The sequence below is a fragment of the Hippoglossus stenolepis genome, chromosome 2, assembly GCF_022539355.2.
Source record: "Hippoglossus stenolepis isolate QCI-W04-F060 chromosome 2, HSTE1.2, whole genome shotgun sequence".
NCBI lineage: Eukaryota > Metazoa > Chordata > Actinopteri > Pleuronectiformes > Pleuronectidae > Hippoglossus > Hippoglossus stenolepis.
This window is the reverse complement of record NC_061484.1, coordinates 29,199,591-29,218,658: the sequence shown is the minus strand read 5'-3', so window position 1 is coordinate 29,218,658 and position 19,068 is coordinate 29,199,591. Positions and strand designations below refer to the sequence as shown.

Sequence of the window (19,068 nt, the reverse complement as noted above, 5' to 3'; positions counted from 1 at the left end):
CTGCAGAGAGGGGGACAGGAAGCAGAGGGTTAAATGAATCCAGACAAACTCCAACAGTTAGTGGACTTTTTTAACTTTTTTGGTCTCAAAAGACATCAGCAAACTTCTTAAAATCCAAACTGCACAAAGTTCGTCTCTACAGAAAAAAACCTTATCTCCAGTTACTTTACCTGAAGTACATTATTCAAGGCTTCAAGACTTTTCCATCGTGCAAAACCCTTTTTATTGGATTTCAAGCTTTTAAAGCCTTTTTTTTTATGGTTTCACAATATGGCGAAATTATACAGACTATATATATAGGTATATTTATCCCACAGTAATGCAGGTGTAAGTCAGCAGACAAAGGGTTCTGTCGTGTCTTATTATCTATCCAGACTAATATATATCTGGCTCTTATTCAAAGTACCGTTCCACCTATTTTTGCCTTTTTTGTAAAATAAGAAATTGAAATGTTTCTTTCGTGCTGAAACAAGATGAACATTTAAACCACGAGAGGCAAAGACAAGACGAGCTGCAGTTAAGTTTCTTTTCAGGGAGCGAAGACAAGAAACACAAGTTTGAGCCTCGAAGAACAATGACGTCTTCTTCATGATCGCAAATCACAACGCTCGTGTGTGTGTGTGTGTGTGTGTGTGTGTGTGTTTGTGTGTGTGTGTGTGTGTGTGTGTGTGTGTGTGTGGACAGTCTCTCTCTCGCTGTAATGAAAAGGTCAAAGGTGAACTGTGCTTGAACCCTGTGGTTGCGCCACATACAGTTTCCCTGGGAAGGCGCCAATTAGCTCCAGTCCCACTGCTAACGTGACCCCCCACCCCTCCCAGTACTCAGGTCTGTGTGTGTGTGTGTGTGTGTGTGTGTGTGTGTGTGTTTACATGAATCTTTAACTCTGTGTGTTTGTGCTCAGTCGGTGCGTCGACAGTCTCTTAATTAACCAGCTCAGTGTTTCTGCTGCATCCTGGTTTTATAAACATCATGTTAATGAGAATCATTTTCTGTATTTAATATTTACAGAAACCTGTTTAACACACACACTGGTTTTTTTTCTGCTGCACTGATTTATGTGTGTGTGTGTGGTTTACTGGATTTGTGGGGTCTGACGCCACATGTTGAAATGGCTGCTTGTAGGTTAAGGGGGTCGGTTCGGGAATAATAATAAACTGTATTTATATAGAACAAGATACAAAGAGCTTTACAGGAACCAAACGAAACAAGAGAAATAAAAAGAAGAATGGACTCAACATATGTCAAAATATTCATAAAAGCTTTTCAGACAGAACTAGAATTTCGGCCCTGCAGTTGTACCGAACCCGGAACCGAACCTGAGAGGGATTCTGGTTCTCTCTCTATCCGAGCCGGACCCGAGAGGGATTCTGGTTCTCTCTCTATCCGAGCCGGACCTGAGAGGGATTCTGGTTCTCTCTCTATCCGAGCCGGACCTGAGAGGGATTCTGGTTCTCTCTATCCGAGCCGGACCCGAGAGGGATTCTGGTTCTCTCTCTATCCGAGCCGGACCTGAGAGGGATTCTGGTTCTCTCTCTATCCGAGCCGGACCTGAGAGGGATTCTGGTTCTCTCTAACCGAGCCGAACCTGAGAGGGATTCTGGTTCTCTCTAGCCGAGCCGGACCTGAGAGGGATTCTGGTTCTCTCTAACCGAGCCGGACCTGAGAGGGATTCTGGTTCTCTCTCTATCGAGTCCGGACCTGAGAGGGATTCTGGTTCTCTCCTAGCAGGACCGGACAGGGATTCTGGTTCTCTCTATCCGAGCCGGACCTGAGAGGGATTCTGGTTCTCTAACCGAGCCGGACCTGAGAGGGATTCTGGTTCTCTCTATCCGAGTCGGACCTGAGAGGGATTCTGGTTCTCTCTAACCGAGCCGGACCCGAGAGGGATTCTGGTTCTCTCTAACCGGGCCTGAGAGGGATTCTGGTTCTCTCTCTATCCGAGCCGGACCTGAGAGGGATTCTGGTTCTCTCTATCCGAGCCGGACCCGAGAGGGATTCTGGTTCTCTCTAACCGAGTCGGACCTGAGAGGGATTCTGGTTCTCTCTATCCGAGCCGGACCTGAGAGGGATTCTGGTTCTCTCTAACCGAGCCGGACCTGAGAGGGATTCTGGTTCTCTCTCATCGAGTAGGACCTGAGAGGGATTCTGGTTCTCTCTAACCGAGCCGGACCTGAGAGGGATTCTGGTTCTCTCTAGCCGAGCAGGACCTGAGAGGGATTCTGGTTCTCTACGAACCGAACCTGAGAGGGATTCTGGTTCTCTCTAACCGAACCGAACCTGAGAGGGATTCTGGTTCTCTCTATCCGAGCCGGACCTGAGAGGGATTCTGGTTCTCTCTATCCGAGCCGGACCCGAGAGCGATGCACTGACACACATGGTTCGTGATGGTTCTCCACATGCACCTCCAACACCTTCACCTAGATTGGCTTGAGTTGGACGGAGTTTCCAGAAGGTTTGAGATGTGATCCGAGTCGGTTTCGTCTTTTCAACGGGGACCAGAAAGTCTCTCGTCTCGTGATCCGAGAACAAACAGCAGTTACTAAGTCAATGACGGGTCCCCAAGAATAAAGTAAGACAAGGAGGAGAGTGTGTGTAGTTGAGTGTAAAGAATTAAAAATCAAACATTTCTGACTGGTTTTGTTTTGTAATGTACATCCCAGTCTTGTGACTGAGGCCTGACTGGTGTGTCACAGCAGTGACCTGATATCTACAGACACACAACACGGTCACGTGGCTACATTCACACTTTACTGCAGCAGCGGGAACAAGCCCCTTCTCTTGAGTGGTGCGCCTCCGGACTTCTGGGAAATATTGGAAATCATTACTCACTGATGTGGAGAGGGATCGGCGCCATTTGAGGGAGAAAATGTACGGAGCATGTTCCACGTTCTTTTATTTTTATTTAAATGTGTGAATATGTCAACGCCACAAAATCTTTCAACCTTAATGCTGCTGCACGTATATGAGATCTGGTGTGTGTGTGTGTGTCTGTGTGCACGTAGCATGTACGGCTGCTCCGCTCTGAGACGGCGTGGAAGTGTGATGCACGGGTGGAAATATTGGAAATATTCTAAAAATGCCTTAAGTTGGTGGGGGAGGGGGTCACATGACTCCCGGACGCCATGTTGACCTCCTTTCCCTGAGATGGAGGAGAGAGAGAGAGAGAGAGAGAGAGAGAGAGAGAGAGAGAGAGAGAGAGAGAGAGAGAGAGAGAGAGAGAGAGTTGTGGGTGTTTAGGTGAGACTGGTCGTCCCTGGCTTTGCGCTCATGGCATCTATATTGGATGTGTCCCTCGGAGCTGGGAAACCCTCTGTGAGAGACACGAGTCACATGACCAGCCTCGTGAATCCCAGTCAGCGTTTTATGGTTCGTCCGTGCAGATTGAGGTGGAAAGTGAATTTTAAGAAGCATCGCTGGTATGTTGTCGTTGTCTGTTGCATCAGCTGATGTCGCCCGCCACCTTTGTTGATAAAGACAATACGAGACCAGACAGACTGGTTTCTGTGGGTCATGGTCTGACCACGACCCACAGAAACCAGTCTGTCTGGTCTTGTGGGTCATGGTCTGACCATGAATGCTGCTGCGGCTGCAGCCGGTGCATTTGGTCCTTTTCATTCTTCACATCTACTTCAAGCTGGTCCAGACGTTTCTGCTCATTCTCCATTTAGTGACGACGCTAAAGAGTTTGTCCTGAATGAAATATTTCTGTTTAGATGTGTTCATTCTGTGGGCAGGGCGATAAAATACCGTTAACAGATGGACAGATCATAATCTAGATGATAATAATCTAGATTTAGAGCTGAGGTTTTGTTTTATCAGTGTTTCTTTCCACTGGTGTGTTATTATGTTTTTTTGTGAATGTTCAAGTCGCCCAGTTTTCTGGACGATACTTAAAACACGCCGAGCGGTTAGTCTGACACGACCACTAACAAAGTCAGGGGAAGACACGTAACGACACTTATATTAATTATAATTATTAATATACTAACATTATCGTTTCTGATTTGTTTCTTTCATTTAGTGTATCTTCACAGAGACCAGTTATTACCACCAGGGGCAGATCCTGTCAGTGGTCTGAAAAAATAACAAATGGAGCCAGAAATAAATCAAATAGAAAAACAAGTCATATCCTAACAATACAAATAATAAATATAAGTGTGTTAAGCTTGTGTGTGTGTGTGTGTGTGTGTGTGTGTGTGTGTGTGTGTGTGTGTGTGTGTGTGTGTGTGTGAGCTTGTTTACCTTGGAACAGGGTGATATCTTTGACTAGTCCCGGCCCAAACAAGCCGTCCAAGATGCTTTCAAAGCCTGAGAAACAGAGAAGAGACGTGATATTAACGCACGGTGACGTGTCTAACATCAAAACAACATACGTGACAATAAGGAACATACCATAAAAGAAGAGAAACCGTCACACATGACGTGTTGTTTTCAAAATGAAATATTTAGACAGAATTTTAAAGGTTGTTTGAACCATTGTTTTATCTTTTGAAGGGTAAGGAACATAAATGACAATGATTGTTTCTCCCCCCGTAGGACATATTTTGCTGATGCACAGCCTCCACTGTTCTCACCCAGCGGCAACACACAACAAAGATCGCAGCACAAAGCCGTTTGTCACCGCAAATCACCGGTGAATTCAACACGCAAATAAACACGTTTTAATATTTCATGAAAGCTGACGATAATGAAAATAAACTTTGGTTCAGACAATGGCCTGGAAGCTCGTTCCCAAACACACACAGACAATGATGTGTGAGCACAAAAATCACACACACTCTCTCTCTCTCTCTCTCTCACTCTTACACACACACACACACACACACACACACACACACACACACACACACACACACACACACACACACACACACAGAGAGATAATAGACAAGGCCGGAGCTAATGCAAAGGCTTTTGGGCTCAGAACAAACAAACAGAAACACACAGAAAAATCTACAAAGACAAGGCTGAGTGAGCAATTATAATGCACACACACACACACACACACACACACACACACACACACACAGACACATCTATACAGACAGTATGTGGAACCATTTATTAGTCACTATTCACAAAGGACACTCTCTCTCACACACACACAGACACACACACGGCCTTGTCTTTCTTCCCGGATCTTAAAGCACCGAACGCTTTACCTCTGATACACCAAGCTAATGTCACTCAGTTTTTATTAACTGTAAATACCCTCGTTCGGCTGTTGCTTAGCAACCATATACAGAGAAACATAAATACATATCGCAATTTTCAACCTGAGGCCCCCGCCGCCGCCGCCACTGCCACCGCTACACCCCCACCTCATACTCCATTAAATGGAAATGGAGGCAGACAGATAGAAACAGAGACAAAGACAAAGTGTACATGTGTGAATGAGAGAGAGAGAGAGAGAGAGAGAGAGTGAGTGTTTTTAGCAGGAATAGAAAGGTTAAGCGCGCACACACACACACACACACACACACACACACACACACACACACACACACACACACACACACACACACACACACACACACACACACACACACACACACACACACACACACACACACACACACACACACACACACTTCAGGTGAAGCCACTTGTCTCAGCAGAGGGTCAATGTCTCGTGTCAAATACTTTCCATCGCAGGAATAAACCAGACTAATAAACCAGAGCCTGTGTGGAAATGTATTTCTCTGTTAAAAAGTCATTACATGTGACCTCCTGACAGCGTCACCTCCGCTGCTGCTGCACCGACGTGCACGAGCATGCACGTTTTTAAACCCAAAATAAACACAGGAGGATGTTGTGTGTGTGTGTGTGTGTGTGTGTGTGTGTGTGTGTAATTCCTCATTACCAATCCTTCAGTCTTGTTTTGGCCAGATGCCAGAAACAAATGAAGTTGTGTCATCCGACCTATATCGTTGTGCGACGGTATCACATCACATCACACCACAACAAACGCACACGCACACGCACGCGCACACACACACACACACACACACACACACACACAACATCCTCCTGTGTTTATTTTGGGTTTCATGCCCGATGGCACAAACCACCAGTGGATTACAAACCCTTCAAATATACAACATGAATTTGCAAAACACACACACACACACACTGAGCTTTTAAAAAGGTTCATTTTTTCATATCATGGTTTAAACCTTAAATTCAAAAAGCCAAAAAAAAAAAAAGAAGGATTTTATTCAGTTTAGATTAAATCTATCATCGATTCTGACAGGCAGCTGATAATCTCCCTTTTTCTTCAGTTGTCCTCGCTTCTCAAATTAGTGCAGCATTGTGTATGTTGAAAACCCCCATACACACACACACACACATACACACACACACACACACACGCACATCACAAAGTTCCCTTAAACCTGCACATGCAAAATTCATGCGGCCTACAAAGGCAGCTTTGATAACAAAAAAACCGAAGCTTCAAAGAATTTTCAAAAGCTTCAATCTTTTCCTCCTATCCAGCTGCCGATGTGCACAGAAATAGAGCTGTGCTTTCAAGTCGGGGGGGGGGGAATAATTAGGGGTTGCAGCGTGAGAAATCAGCACTGGAAGTCAAAGTTACACAGCCCCCCCCCCTCCTCCCACTGCTACTTGGACCACATGATGGAGTGTTTTCATATTTAAGAGGGTCAGTCAGTCAGGCAGTGGCCGGCGGAGGACGTCTGTCCCGCGAGGGGCTGAAGTTGTGATTGGACGGCTGAGGTCGAGGATGCGACTGGACAAACGAGATTAGGGGACGTGATTGGCTGGATGAGATAACCACGACGAAAAGTCTCAGCCGAGCCACGGGCACAAAAAAAGCTCCGGAAATGTAGGTCAGTTAGTGAACGCAACTCTGGGCCCAAAAGCGTTCACACATGACATGGTAGAGAGAGAGAGGGAGAGAGAGAGAGAGCCCACTAACACACACACACACACACACACACACACACACACATTATGGCATCTGGGATTCTCTCAGTGTGTTATGCAAAAATGCACGTGACTATGCAGCACACACACACACACACAAACACACACAGAGCTGTCCCCAATCTCTGAAACCTCCATTGTGTCACTTCGTTTCACTTCACAGAGTCCAGCAGCACAGCCGAGAGCAGCGTGACACAAACTTAAGAGACTCACACTCACTCTCACACACACACACACACAAACACACACTATTACATGCATGACGGGAATCACAAGACATCGAGCTAATCCACATCTGTACCACGAACAACAAACTATAATGCAGCCTTAAAATATGTGGTGAATATATGAATGAGGAAGTGCTGCAGATTTAGAATATGATTTAAATAATAAAGCAGAGGTAGATTATGTAAACACACACACACACACACACACACACACACACACACACACACACACACACACACACACACACACACACACACACACACACACACACACACACACACACACACACACACACACACACACACACCTGACAAAGTATTTAAGCACCTGACTTCTCTCCAAACTGCTTATTCTCATTTAAAGCTGAAATATTATTCATATATTTTTCAGATGTGGATTCTTAAAACATGCAGAACATTAATCTGGGCATTAAAACATCAGAGGATGAAACACTCGGAGGCAAAGCTCTGACTGTGAGGGGGTGACTGACACTTCTCATTGGATACCATCAATATGACACATGTCAGGAGCCGGCCTGGTGTCGCCAGAGGCCGATGGGAGTTAGTGTCGCTGGAGCTCGGGGAGGAGACGGGAGTCATCAGATGTTTTTCCTCTTTGCACCGTGAACTTCTCAAAGATGACCCGTAAGAAACGTAAGATGTGTCCGCATCAGCGTGAACACGGCAACAGGGAAATCTGGCAAATATACGACATGGGAAGGAAATAAAAACCCTCCCAGTGCTGTCGAGAGCAACTGAGCTGCTCAGAGATTCATTCAAGCTCAAATCAGAGCACACAGACACACACACACACACACACACACACACAGCATCCACCATGGATGGAGAGGAACTCGACACTGAAGGAAGCAGAGCAATCAATCTGAGAGAGGACGGAGAGGGAAGGACAGCAGGGAGACGCAGTGGAAGAGGAACACGGCTTTTGGCTTTCTTGTGACCGTTGGACCAAAGCTATATATAGCAGTGCATGAGCATTCATAATGTAGCATAACCAAAGCCCTTAGAACGGGGCCCCTCGCCCGGCCCTTATCAAATCAATACCTAATTAACCTGAACAGGGGTCTGGGCGTATAGGGGAGAGGAAGTGAGACAAGGAGGTAGGAGAGAGGTGGCGAGGATCAACAAGCTGGTTCACTTCACACCTTCCGACCCGACACAGGTTGTCTCACTTCCCGACACCCTGACATGATCTATGTTTACTTTCAGGCTACGTTTTTTAAATTACAGTGATCTTTGTCCAGACGAGCGTTTTAGCTCCTTATCAAAACTAATATGTGTCCATGTAATCATCCTGACACGCTAATCGCACGTTGGATTGTTCAGCCTTCATATGTGAAGTGCCTTGAGATAATGTACGTTATGATTATGACTATAGAAGTAAACTGAGTTGAATCTGTAGAAAAGACTACGAACGAGGAGCAGCGACGGAGGAAAGATGACATGCAGGTTATAGATGACATGCAGGTTATAGATGACATGCAGGTTATAGAGAACATGCAGGTTATAGATGACATGCAGGTTATAGATGACATGCAGGTTATAGAGAACATGCAGGTTATAGAGAACATGCAGGTTATAGAGAACATGCAGGTTATAGATGACATGCAGGTTATAGAGAACATGCAGGTTATAGATGACATGCAGGTTATAGAGAACATGAGGTTATAGATGACATGCAGGTTATAGAGAACATGCAGGTTATAGAGAACATGCAGGTTATAGACACTGTGCATGAATCCGACTGGATGCTCGTCAGTGGATGACGCTGGTGATGAAGCAAACAGCTGATGCACTGTTCCCTCTGAACTTTGACCTGTTCCCTGCAGTAAACATTCTCACTATGTTAAAAACAAGGTGTCGATTCTCAACAGTTAATAAATAAACATGTGAACTGAGGTTAAGCTCGCCCCGGGCTCTCTGCAGCCAGTTTATTACGCTAGCCAACGACTCTGAGATCATGCATGTGCGTCTTGTTCAATAATCAGACTCATAACAGAGCTCCAGGCAGCACGTCTTACACACAGACACACACAGACACACACAAACACACACAGCAACAGCCACAATCTGACCAGAATCACAGAAGACAAACTAAAGACAAAAGCTTCTTCCATTAATGCCCCAAAGTAGTGATTGATGGTTTAACTCGGTGCCGTGTCGTTGATTAACTCGTTGTCCTGAACTTCATTTGAATGACGCCGCAGCAGATGTCTGTTATCTTTATGATATTTGGACTCAAATTTCGCCTCGATTAGCCGCAGCCAATAAGACGAGGCGGACAGCGAGGGGCGCGTGGAGGACACTCAGGTTTTGGAATGACACGGGGGGACACGCCACATGACAAGTCAGCAGAGACGCTCAAACTGAAACTCACTGGAAGACGAATCTATTTATTCCACTCATGCTCCATATTTACTGTGATTTAGGATTCGATTCACAGGGACAGTGCGTCGAAAGTAGAGAGTATATATATATATATATATATATATATATATATATATATATATATATATATATATATATATATATATATATATATATATATATAAGTAGAGAGTACTTTTTGATGCTCCACCTTAAAACTCTGGTCTTTAAATACACATCAAAGATTTAGACGTTTATTATTTCACAAATTCCAGCAGCTTTGATGCTTTGAATACGGACAAATGAGCAAACACAAGATAACTGAAATGTATACTTTAAATATTGTTTATTATAGATGAAGAACTCTAGGTTTGTGTTTAAAGTTGCAGTTTTTTACGTATTAGAATACAGGTGGATATATATTATGGTATTTATGACAGGTGATAGAGCCATAAGGACGTTTTTAGTACGAGCAAAGAAGTTTATGAACAACGTGGTTTAAGATGTAGAGACGGCCTCAACAATAAGAACAAATACATCATAAACCTATTTACCGCCAATTTGTTCGTTTCCTAGTTTGTCTTTGAAACTTTGGAAGGATCCAGGAACTTTTAAATCTAAAGTTTTAAACCTCGCTGCAGGTTTTCAGTTTGTGTTTGTTTGTTAGTTAGTTTGGTTAAATCTTAACTTCCAGTGTAATTTGGTTCAAAAGTGGTGTTTTTGATATGTAAGGTTGATTTTAGCTCCAGGCATGAATAAAATACATCTTGCACTATTAGTATGTTTTTATTGAACATGTCTTTTTCTCTATTGTTGAAACCAATCCTGTGGAAAACAATGGAAGCAACAGTATCAGTACTGACTCCCAGTAAATCTTTATTTACTTTACGTCAGACCTGAAGTTAACCTGCTGTTGTACCAATAAAACTTGTACCACTCGTGTTTTCCGCGAAAACCAAGTTCAAATTCCTGGAAAGTGAGGGATCCTTTTAACAAGTGAGGCGTTGGAGCGCTGCGATACAAAGAGACGAGCGAGCGGCGAGCGAGCAGTGATTCACAAACATCAGAGCCCGGGAAAGATCAACTAAATCCTTCTTCTACTCCGCAGGAAAAACAAACTTCAGTGGAAGTGTTGAGCCTTTTTTTGTGTGCGAGAGAACAAATACAAATATAAAAGCTTGTTTACTAAGAGTCACAACCACCTCTGGTATCATGTGTGCAGTGTGTGTTGTGTATGTGTGCGTGTCCTGGGGAATGAGGAGGGAAATGAATAAAGCAAATATTTGCATGATTGGCCAAAGGCGTGGTGAGACACAGAGTCAAACATACTGCGAGAAACACACACACGGGGAAAACACACACACACACAGATGAAAACACACACACACACAGATGAAAACACACAGCCTAAACATGGTGTGTCGATTCAATCTGACGGCTTCTCGGCAAACCAAATCCCTAATCTCATCTCATCTCTCTCTCTCTGAAGTATCCGGTGATGAGCTCAAAGGAGGCTGATGTGCGCTGGCAGCTATTTCTGTGACTAACACACTACCATCGCACACACACACACACACACACACACACACACACCCACACACAACACACACACACAACGCTGGTTAACGCAGCAGAAACACTGTAAAAGCAAAATTGGGTGTCGTCTCCTAGGAAGGTGACTCAACCCATGAACACACAGCATTATGCCTCACTTCGAACCGTGGAGGTTTGACATTGTGCCTGGACGGCGTGGAGCCGGTCACACTTTCAACATTTGAACGTGGTCATGGCTCGGGGAGGAGAAGGAGCCGGAGAAGAAACTAGGTCGGGCTCTCTGATTGGTTGAGTAATCACCCCCGAACATCAAGCAATGGCACAACGGATGACTGCGTGTGTGCAAAGAATCGCTCTCTGTTCCTACTGTACATGCAGCCAATGCACACAGGGCCGTTGTGTGTGTATATATATATATACACGTGCGAGGCTTATCTTTAAAAATGCAAACGAATGGCCAAGGCAAATTTGGGTTTCCCATAATGCAAAGAACATAATGCCCGGGACAGGCGTGGGAGTGGCGCTGCTTCCCCTTTTTCTGTTGCTCCTTTCTGCAGCAGAGCAGACGTCGCAGCAGGAGGAAAGAAAAGAAAGAATCAGCCCAATTACTCGTCTAATTATCTAATTATTTCATTATGTGGTGGAGAGCAGGAAGGAGGACGATGATGGCGTTTCCTTCCCCCTCTGATCTCCGCTGCTGCCGACGACACCTGGACATTTTTCAAAGTATTACCTTTCTGCACAGGCCCTCTGCTGTGGATCCTGGTCGTCCTGTGCAGATCTCACTTCATTTATTTAGTTATTTATTCCCCCCCACCTCCCCCCCCATCCTTCAGCATCCATCCTTTCCTTTTCATGTTCTGTCTCAGAAGGAGAAGAAAGCGAGGAGGGAAGGCGGCGCAGAAATATAAAAGCGCTAACGAGAAACAAATTAAAAACAATTAAAGCAGAGATGGGGGAGTTTGTGCAAATGAAGGAGTGTGTTGGGGGGGGGGTTAGAGAATGGGATCGGTAACTGGTGGATTCTTTTATTTTTTTCTGCCAGTTACTTTCCTGTGGTGAATGAAACACTTTAGAGAAACAAGCTGGAAGTCAGTGAACGTGTCGGCTGGAAGTTTCACCTCTGACTCGTTTGTGTCGTTGTGCTGCAGGAGCTGAGAAAACAAACAACCCCCTGAACTGAACCTAAGTTTATGGCCGAGTTTATAATTGGAAAACTGCGCCAGGTCACGTGACCATGAGCCTTTGACCCTCGACCACCAAAATCTAATCAGTTCATCTTTGAGTCCAAGTGAATGTTTTCACTCGAGGCGTTGTGGAGATATCGTGTTCACGTTAATGGGACGGACGTGCATTAGTGCGGAGGGAAAGAAGGACAAGCCTCCGACCTAAAAAACATGATTAAAAACTGAAAGGAAACCAAAATCTGATCATGATCTTTACAAACAAAACAAGTTATAAGATCGATTTGCCTTTTTAAAGTTAGTCAAGGTTTATCGGCTCCATCTGGACCAGCAGCTCTGAACCATCTGCCTCCGAGGGCCCCGGGAACAAACCCGGCAGCGTCTGCAATTTCACTTCCTGCTTCACCTGCCGACAGACGCAGAGAAACCGGCTCATGGATCATATTTCAGTTGCTCACACATGCAGCCGATCCATCTTCCTCTATTTTTACACGCTCGCACCTGCTGTGAGTCACAACAGTTAACGTACAACTGAAGAACTGATGCCACTGTTTGAGGTAAGATCGTAAAGTAAGAGAATCTTCCCTCAAGTTCTATATTTGAGATGCGCGTGACTGGTGTAGATCAGGTAGATCAGGCACATAGCTGCATTTCGATCATCAGTTATTGTTCCGTTTAAAATCACAAAAACGCGATAAAACCCTTTGAAAACAAGACGTTGCTTGTTCCGTCATCTGGGGCTTTTTTTTTTTTACTGAGGCGGAAACAAATCAAGGTTATAGATGTCGACTTGGTTCGATAACATTCCTTCTGTTCGCTGAATTTATTGATGAAGGTTTGAGGAATTCCATCTCCGACAGGCACATGAAGCAAAACACCGGGATGTCTCACTCGGTGGCGTTTGTTGGAACATCAGAAACACTCGCAGAGACACACAAACCAACAACACGCGAGTTTGATTTAAGTCGCAGCCGATATACGACAAACCACCGCGTCTCTTATTAATTATTAATTATTTAACGGCGGCGCTCTGCAGCAGCCGAAGGTTTTACAAGTCCTTCGCTGTGTCGAGCACTTTACGACTTTTTAAAATATTCAAAAGCGCCAATTAATAATCAACTGCAACTGACTTGAATAAAAAAAAGGGAGAATGCCTGGTTAGGACCTCTGCCCGAGTCTCAGTGTGACACGTGAAGCGCCTCCGACTCGCAGTCAAAACATTAAATAACTGTGAGTAGCTGCTTGATCCTCTGCTCCACTCGCTTTAAATAAAGTTATTTAAGTTGTATTTGTGCTTGAAGTGCTGTCTGACCCTTGACCCGACGTCACTAACTCTTAAAACGTGCGTCCTTCCCCCGTCACCCATGAGAAAGACTCTCTGATTTCTATGGCCAATACATGTTGCTCTCTAATTCTAAAGGTCTTTCATTACTACAAGGTTAGAAAATGAGAGAGTGAAAATAAAGAAAAGAGGCATAACACAGAAAATTGATGTCACGGAGAGTCAACAATAAGACGAGATATGAAGTGAATTGCAGACGGTTTCCGTGACGCCTGGAGAGAAGGGTAACGTTTTTTCTTGCTCGTCGACCTCGCGACCTTTAAATTCTTTTCAGGCAGAAAAGAACAAATTATTCACATGTGGAAAGAAAAAACCCATCTAAAATATGCACTCGCACCACGAGGGGGAGAGAAGAATGCCGAAGAAAGAGAAAAGGTTTTTAAACTGTTACTGAGACGGAGACCTTGCCTTTTAGAGCCTGTCTCGCTTCGACACACAATGGCCTCCGACAAGCACTCAAGACTTCCATTTCTAAAGGGGAGAAATTTGTAATTCACGGGAAACTGAAGCCTTTCAAATTGAAGAGGATGTCACAAGGCAATCTCTGTGACCTTGAAGTTCTCTCTCTTTATATCTCTTTTTGGTCGGCATTGTCCCCCCCTAGGGATGCCGATGAAACACCACAAAAACAAGGTTTTTCGGCACAGCTGCCGGGTCAAGATGGATCCGTTTGCAGAAAACAGTCTACGAAAAAAAAAGAAATGGATTCGGCGTCCGCGCAGAGAGACAAAGACGTGCAGGGTGCGGAAACTTTCCCACCCGGTAACAAACATCGGTGTTACAGTGGACGTTTGACAAGAAAAGACGTGTCAGCTCAGCGTCTGCAGAGCTCTCACTTAGATTTTTTGACTTAAGCTGCTTTTCAGACGTGCACTGAACTCCAGATAATCTCCTGACACTCTCCGCGGGGGCTGCATGTGAGAACACAAATGGCCGAGTCAGTTTCTCCTGCCTGATAATGTCCGAACGACGTCACGCGAGACGACGGCAGGAGATTCTCCGAAGAACAAAACAGAAAGAGCACAAATATCTCAGGAGGGAGACGTCAAAGTAGAAAGACGACGAGATTCAAGAGCTTTTGTTGATGAAGGCCGACGTCAGTTGTCTCTGCAGTGGAATTTAATCTCTGAAAACGGCTTCGGAGTCTGTGGATTAGAAGTGTTACCTCCAGCTGCTGCCACCTTCACCACACACACAGCTCATTCATGTTTCCAGGTTTTCCTTCTGGCAGCTGGAATCTGAAATATTAGCTTTTGGCTTTGACACCAAATCCTCTGTCATTTAAACCTCCTCTGGTCTTGTGATATTTTAATGGTCATGTGATGTGTGTTTTTCCAAATGGAGATTATTTCTGACACGGAGCTAAAACGCTCGTCTTGCCGGAGACGGCAGATCTCAGTGGGGTTTTATCCGCAGGCCGGTGATCCCTGTTTATCAAAGCGGCATCTTGTGGAGTCGGCTTGTTCCAGCTCGTCGCTCAGGGTTCACACGGAAAGCAACGCCGGGGTAAAGTTCTGGTTTTGGTGGCACGCGAGTCAACAATCACACGTTGAATCTCCTCGTTAGCGTCAAAGAGCCGTGAAGCCGACGCCTTTGTCCGCCTCGTTATCCCCGTGCCCAGTCTCCCCCTGGTAATTACTACAGAGCTCTCTGCAGAGCAAGGTGAGGGTCTGATGATGGAAATGACCATTTTTTAAGAGAGTGAAGAATAATGGCTCTGCTGTGCAACAAAAAAAACATCCGCGACAAACGAGGCGTTCTATCAAATGAGAAGCATCCGGGCTCGGACGGAAAGCGAACGACGTCTAATCTCGTTAGTTGTGCTGCAGCATTTAAGACCTCGGCATCATTATGAGGCCAATCAGCAGCGGGATCTCAGCGAGGAAGAGTCACTGTGGTGCAGACATCACAGGATCAGATCTGCATTACAGCCGTGAGGAGCTAGAACAACAGAGTTCATCACAGTGGTTCTTCTTCTCACCAACAAAGTAGATCCACTGGTTTGTGAGCCTCCGTTTCTAAGGATTCGATTCCGGCCCCATCCTGGTTTTAAGGGAACCAGAAGGGACCATATTTGGAGGAGTGTCAATCACACTGTGGCATCCCCCCCCCCATGCATACGGTGCTTTCTGGTCTAAATGAATCATAATGTACGAAATGAACATCACCTGTATTGAACTGTTTCTCTCTAAACTAGTGTCAGGTCCAGACCCTCCTCTGAGATAATGTGGTTTGGAGTCACTGGTTTGATTGGTGGTGTGACTACGCTGCAGGTCAGAGATCGTCCTCTAGATGTCACAGGTTTGATTCTGTGGAGCCAGAGACAGGAGGACAAGCTCTTTCTTTAGGGCTGACATGATTATTATTATTATTCATCTGTTTATCGACGTCAGAACATAGGAAAGAATGTTTCCCAACATCTGACGTCAAAGGTTTGAAACGGTTTTAAATCTTCCCAACTCGCAGTTTAAATCGGCGATGTTCTGGTCACACGTCTGCTTCTCTAAAGACGGAGCTTGAAATCCTCATTTTGCATGTTGACGTCTCACAGGCAGGAGCTGAGCTGAGCACAGACGGCGACACAAACACCGTCAGTGGAGTTAATGAAGAAGAGACCGACTCGCTCCTGCAGAATTTGGAAAACATCCCAGTGTCTCATCAAAGATCTGGAACCCGAAAGCAAGAAAACATGAAACAGTCCCGGCTTCTTTTCTTAAAAAAAGGGGGGGGTTGACACATTTGGACTGATTTCAGGCTTTTTCCCATAAGTTTGAAAGTAGCTTCCTGCAGTTTACAGTGAACGTCTCAGTGGTGAAAACAGCTCAGAACAAGCCCCTGGTGACGGGAAGTGAAAGACAAATCGCCACAGGTCCGACAGCAGCACAAGCTCTTCCACAAACTGGGATCACTTCACGTTTTCCTGTGCACAGAAGTGGGATTCCCAGATTTCTGACAAAACCCTGCACTGTGTCAAACTGCAGTTTAACGGCATCGCACAACATTCAGCTCACAACAGCATGGAAACAAATGGTGAGCAGCGCTGGAGCTTTAATATCGACCACATTAAATTGACCCTGGTCTTGATTTACAACTTTTTTTTTTTTTTTGGTTCGTTTTATTTAAAATCGCTCGATTTTGTTCACACTGAAAAGTTCACACACAAACACACACACAGCAGCTATCTAATGAGATTCAGTGACTCACTGTGCAGACACACACGCAACCGAGTAAAGATGCACAGCTACAGCTCACAAGCCTGACACACACACACACACACACACACACACACACACACACACACACACACACACACACACACACACACACACACACACACACACACACACACACACACACACACACACACACACACACACACACACACACACACTCAGACAAACACACACACACACACACACACTTAGACAAACACACACACACGTGCTTCAAACACCCTATTTGTTTTGATTTTGCGCAGCAGAAGCATCAGGCTGCGTTACTGTGCCCAACAATCTCATCTGGTCCCCACTTGACCTACATTTCATTTGAATTGAAAGTCCAGAGAGAGAGGGAGAGGGGGGGTGGTGGGGGGAGAGGGGTGAGGAAAAGGGCGAGAGAGAGAGACAGATTTGGAGTGACATCATGCTTAGCGAACAGCTGAGCTACTGGAAAGCAGAAAATCCAATTTGTGCAGGCAGGACCTCGGCCACCTCACACACCGAGGGGGCTTTTCAGCTCCGACACACACCCCCTCCCCCCCCTTGTCCAAACACAGCAGTGGAGGAGGTGGGGTGGATTTTTTTTTAAAGCTTTTAATGCCAGTGATTAAAGCCGGAGGCGAGGTTCGAGGTTCTCGGCTAAGCATCGAATAAATGTGTGTTTTTTTTTTCTTTATTCACAGCAGAGTGGAGCCGAGAGGACAGATGTGAAGCGTCCGACCTCCACAGCAGCTTCCATACCTCTTCATCCGCCGCTTGTTCCAAAAACTACTCAACAATTTATACCTGAAATCCCCAAATCTTAAAAAGATGACGTGAAGGACTCCAGAAGTTTGAGATCCGACACCAAACTTCGGGGGAAGTGACTCCCGGACGTTTTTTGTCGTCAGAGATGCACGAGAACAGAGAACTGGTGGAAATGTCTCCGAACACCAAAGTATCCCCTTCACGTCACTTCAGGTCTTCACACGGTTTGATCGTTAAGTGACGGACGCTCCGCTGCAGCTGCCTCATTATTTGGGAGTTTTTATAATTTCCCTACAGAACAAAGAGCTGATGTTTCCTGCAGCTGCTCAGGTGTCCTCCTCCTCCTCCTCCTCCTCCTCCTCCTCCTCCTCTTCTTCGCTGTGGAAACTAAATGCATTCTCATCTAATCCACAAAAACTGGCTCCTGGGGTGAAAACGCTGCTGAGCAACTAGAGGAGGAGACAACTCGAATTTGTTTAAACCCACAAACCCAACGGCTGCTCAGACTTTTACAGTGAAGCGGCTGCAGGACGCGTGTTTGCAAGAGTCAATTAGGAGATTAATTGATTTATCTGCGACTATTTTGATGATCAAATAACTGTTACAGTCATTTTTAAGCAGAACATGACAAAGACTCCCTGATTCCAGCTCCTCTGGTGTGAGACTTTTCTGCTTGTCTGTGTTTTCTGTAGTGATTTCAGAGTGTTGGTCAAAACAACAAGAAAACAACTTTTCTCAGTCTCACAGTCTTAAAATGTTGTTTCTCCTCTTTTCCTCGACCGTGAGACCAAACTACAAAAACGACACCAGCAAGAAACCAATGAGCTTTGATGCAAACTGTGCAGCCTGAGCACAACCACCGAGGATGTGAGTGGGTTAGTGTGTCGCCTCCTCTCGTCAAACCACAACATGACTTGTATTTAAAATGGGTAAGAGGAAGTTCAACGAGGAGAGAGGGTTTTAAATTTTACTTTTTGAAACCTGCAGGAAACAGGAACCTGTCACACAACAACAAACCTCTTGTAGACTATAGGACTTTCACTGTGTCGCTGTGCAGGTCACGCGTCACGACTTCCTGTTCTCCAAACTACGTAAAATGAAGCACAGAACTGAATTAAGGAAACAAATCCACGTCCAGAACTGTCATTTGTTTATTTAAAAAAAAAACTGCACTGCTTTCCACACCCTCTGCCGTGTTTTTTAAAAGTTGCCTTGTCTGAAGTTGTCACCAATTTGTCTAGATGTTCATCCAGATAGAAATCTAGCCCGAGGAGGCGACGTGTGGGGGAAGCAGCTTGAAGCTCTCGGCCTTGAAGACTTCACACATAGCGCCGGCCAATCCAACGCCGGCTTGGCTCCGATCCGGGGCGTTCCAACGGTGAATTCCAGAATTTGTTGCCAAGCTAAAAATCATGTAGCGTGAACTGCGCATTAAAACACCAGTCGGGACATTTTAAGATTCA

General features: G+C 45.2%; 1 long non-coding RNA gene across 1 annotated transcript; it reads left to right on the top strand.

Moving 5' to 3' along the window:
- Positions 1-2,774: 2,774 nt before the first annotated feature.
- LOC118099812 lies at positions 2,775-18,341 on the top strand. The gene is made up of 2 exons (XR_004694375.2): positions 2,775-2,868; positions 17,542-18,341. It is a non-coding gene; the product is annotated as an uncharacterized LOC118099812 (long non-coding RNA).
- Positions 18,342-19,068: the final 727 nt, after the last annotated feature.